The sequence below is a fragment of the Sminthopsis crassicaudata genome, chromosome 4, assembly GCF_048593235.1.
Source record: "Sminthopsis crassicaudata isolate SCR6 chromosome 4, ASM4859323v1, whole genome shotgun sequence".
Classification (NCBI taxonomy): Eukaryota; Metazoa; Chordata; class Mammalia; order Dasyuromorphia; family Dasyuridae; genus Sminthopsis; species Sminthopsis crassicaudata.
In genome coordinates, this window is record NC_133620.1 from 314,983,051 (window position 1) to 314,987,715 (window position 4,665).

A 4,665-nucleotide genomic window follows, 5' to 3' on the forward strand; every position below is an offset into this window, starting at 1 on the left:
AGTGTTTAACATTCACTTTATAAGAATTTGAGTTCCAGATTTTTCTCCTGAGCCCTCTCCAAGATAGCAAAATACATGTACATCATATTAAACAAATTCCCAGATTCCATGTAGTAAAATAAAAATAAAACCAAATTTTATATACTTAGAGATTTATGAAAATATTGAGCTATCTCAATCACGCTGGGAAATCTCATTCACCCTATATATTGTCTGGGATATTTTAATCTATAACTTTTTTTATTTCTATTTGCTATCAGCTCATATAAAAAGATTTATTTACTATTCACTATTTGTGAGCAGTCTTTTATAACAAATATTTGGTGGGAAGGAACCAAGTGTTTAAATATAAAATGCATCTATTCCTCTTTTTAAAAAATTAAACTAATTTCAACTAACAAAAATCTTTTCTCTCGTTTACCTTTCCCTTCCTTAATACACTGGCAGAATAAAAAAGAAAAAGAAAACCTCTGTAACAAAATTGTATAGTTAAGCACAATAAATTCCAATATTTACCATGTCTAATAAATGTCTCAATTTATACCCAAAATTAATCACTTTTCAGAAGTGGGTAGTATGTTTCATTATGGAGTCTCTGGAATTATGATTGATTATTGTGCTATTTCAAGTTCCCAAGTCTTTCAAAAGTTTCCTGTCTTTACAATGTTGTTATTATATAAAATTTTATCTTTCTGGTTCTATTCACTTTGCTTGCATCAGTTTATATGAGTCTTGGCATACTTTTCTGAAACCATCCCTTTCTTATTTTCTTATGACCCAATAATATTCCACTATGTTCATACACCATAATTTGTCCAACTATTCCTCAATGGATGGACACACCTTAGTTTTGAGTTCTTTGTCACTTAAAAAAGAGCTGCTATAAATATTTTTATGTACCAATTTTTTTTAAGCATGCCAATCTTTTCCCTTTTTTTTTGATGTGATATTAGTATTAATATTAATTTAACAGTATTATGATCACTGAGTCAAAAGATATACACAAATTAATGATTGGGGGGCAAGATACAGTTTTAAATTGATTTCCAAAATGCTTAGATCAATTCAAAGTTCCATGCATTACTGTACCTTTTTTCCCACAGCCTCTCCCAACATCAATTATTTCTTTTTTCTTTTTTTTGTCAGTTTGGCCAATCTGATAAATGTGAGATGTTTAAATTTGCATATTTGCATTTTTCTAATGATTGATTTGAAGCATTTTTTTAATGTGGCTATTGATATTTTGGATTTCTGCCTGACCAGCAGGAGGATTTCAGAAAGGCCTGGAGAGACTTACATGAACTAATGCTGAGTGAAATGAGCAGGACCAGGAGATCATTATATATTTCAACAATAATACTATATGATGATCAATTCTGATGGACGTGGCCCTTTCCAACAATGAGATGAACCAAATCAGTTCCATTTGTTCAATAATGAATAGAACCAGCTACACCCAGCTAAAGAACTCTGGGAAATGAGTGTGAACTACCGTGTTTCCCCGATAATAAGACACTGTCTTATTATTTTTTTGGGACTAAAAAACACCAGAGGGCTTATTTTCAGGGGAGGGCTTATTTTATCCTCCATCATGCCCCTTTTATCCTCCATCATGCCCATTTTAGCCTCCATCATGCCCCTTTTAGCCTCCATCATGCCCCCTGAGTGCTTATTTTATTCTCCATCGCTTACTGAACTTACCAAGTTTTTAGATGGTCCTGTCTCAGCTCTACTCCGCGGCGCTGCTCTCAGTAGCGCCAGCAAGCAAATCACCAGGGAAGAAGAGGATGACGCGCTCACTGCTGCAGCTCTGATTGGATGCAGCTCGGAGTGCGACGTGCGTTTCACCCGGGAGGGGAGGGCGGCGCTGCTTACTGAAGGTACCGCTACGCAGCATATAGTGCAGGGGATCACCATGATGACCGTTTTCATAGTAAGTTCGATAGGGCTTATTTTCGGGGGAGGGCTTATTTTAGCGGAATATTAAAGAGTATGTGGGTGTCTTATTTTCAGGATAGGTCTTATTATCGGGGAAACACGGTATTACATAGCATTTCCAATCCCTCTGGTTTTGTCTGCCTGCATTTTTTATTTCCTTCACAGGTTAATTGTACATTATTTCAAAGTCTGATTCTTCTTGTGCAACAAAAATAACTGTATGGGTATGTATTGTATTTAACATATACTTTAACATATTTAACCTGTATTGGTCTACCTACCATCTGGGGGAGGGGGTGGAAGGGAAGGAGGGGGAAAATGGGAACAAAAGGTTTTGTAATTGTCAATGCTGAAAAATTACCCATGCATACATATTTCTTGTAAATAAAAAGCTATAATAAAAAAAGAAAAAACAATTAATATTTCTCCAAATATTTATATCATTATGGTTGGGTTCATATCCTATTTTTGTTTTAGCAACTATACTATCAAGTATGTATAAGTTCTCTAATAATTTTAAATAGAATTCCTCTTTCTATCTTTTTGTGATGGGTTTTTTGTTTTGTTTTGTTTTGTTTTGTTTTGTTTTGTTTTGTTTTGTTTTTGACATACATTCCTTAGTTTTTAAAGTATAGTGACCAGAAGAATCATTTAGGTTCAACTTAAGAAAAAATAATTTCCTTTATACCATAAATATTTAAGGAGACAGATATAATTCTAGTTGAGTAATTTCTTCGAGTAAAGCTGAATAAAGTCTACCTTATAGGCCTTTCCTCGGCTACTTTACTAGTAAGAATTAAAGTTTCCCTTAGAAAGGCATGGGTTCTGCCCAAAGGGCTATCAAACTGTGCATACCCTTTGATCCAGCAGTGTCTCTACAGTGCCTGTATCAAAGAGATCATAGAAAAGGGAAAAGGACCAACATGTGCAAAAATGTTTCTAGCAGCCCTTTTTCTGGTGGCAAGGAATTGGAAACTGAATGGATGCCCATCAATTGGTGAATGACTAAATAAGTTATAGCATATGAATGTTATGGGATATTATTGTTCTATAAAAAAACAATCAGCAGGATGATTTTAGAGAGACCTGGGAAGACTTATATGAATTAAGTGAAATGAGCAGAACCAGGAGATCATTGTACATGGCAACAAGATTATATGATGACTAATTCTAATGGACAGGGCTCTTTTCAAAGATGAGATGATTCAAGCCACTTCCAATGATGTTGTGATGAAGAGAGGCATCTGCAACCAGAGAGAGTGATGAGGTTTGAAGCAGGACAGAGAGTTGTAGGAACCCCTTCTGGTTGGTCCTGCTTTTAGGTCCTCTGCAAAGAAATGAGTCCCAAAGTTGCTCTTTAAAAGCAATCTGAAGTAAATGAGATTCCTTCAGTGTTGTCATTGCCCCCAAGCCTAGATGAAACCACTTACAGGGAATGGTCCTGAGACAATTTTGAGCTCAATAGGAATTGATAGAAATCTAAATCTCTAGCTAAATGAGACTACTTAAATTTGAGCTAAGTACGGAGTGGTCCAGGACTCAACTAGTCCTACCAAGATAACAGCATGAAACCACTTTATCTTTATTCCCTGGTGTGGGTTTCTCCAAAAGGAAGTTTCTCAAGTGTTCCCCCCAAAGTCACAGGACAGCTTCAGAATTCCTCCCATCAAGAAGACTGTGGGAACTAAATGTGGATCACAACATAGCATTTTCACTTTTTTATTGTTTGCTTGCTTTTTGTTTTTTTGGTTTTTTCTCATTTTTTTCCCCTTTTTTGATCTGATATTTCTTGTGCAGCATGATTATTGTGGAAATATGTATAGAATTGTACATGTTTAACATATATTGGATTACTAGCTGTCTAGGAGAGGGAGAGAAGGAGGGAGAAAAATTTGGAACACAAGGTTTTGTAAGCTGTTATTAAAAAAAAAAAAAGAAAAGAAAGAAAAGTATGGATTGGATTATAGAGATCTATTTTTGGATGCCAGAGAGTCACAATTAAACAAAGCCATGTTAGCATAAATAAAATTTACATGGATCACACATTCTCTACCTTTACTTCACTTTGGTTCATTTATCTTCTCATGTTTCCCTGTCTTCATCATAGTCATTATTTCCTAGAGCAAAATACTATTCTAAGGGGCAGCAGGTAGCTCAGTGACTAGAGCACCAGCCTTAGAGTCAGGAGGACCTGGCTTCAAATGTGGCTTTAAGACACTTGACACTAGCTGTGTGACCCTGAGCAAATTGCTTAACTCCAATTGCCTCCAAAATCCAAGGTAATATTTTATTAAATTAATATTTTTTAATCCTTTCCCAATCAATGACACCTACTTTACATCCAAGTCTTTGCTACTCCAAATGTAATGCCAGAGAAACTGAGCAAGATAATAATTTATTTGAAAGGGAGAGATTTACTAAGACCAAATAGATCCATGGTTTGGTCCCAGGGCTGAACAAGACTATCGTCTCAAAGAATCCAGCAGTGAATCTCAGATACAAGATTCTTTTATAGGGTTACAAGAACAATGACATAATGAGGGAGGTACCTGGATGGGGATGACCTAATGGGGGGAGGAACCTAGGATGAGGATGACATATAATGGAGGCAGGCACCTAAAATGGAGGTACTGTAGTGGCTCCTGATATTCTAATGATGTCTAAACTGGATAAAGACCTTTATCCCATCAAACATTAAGAGAGAATGATTATAGCCTAAGGTCTAAG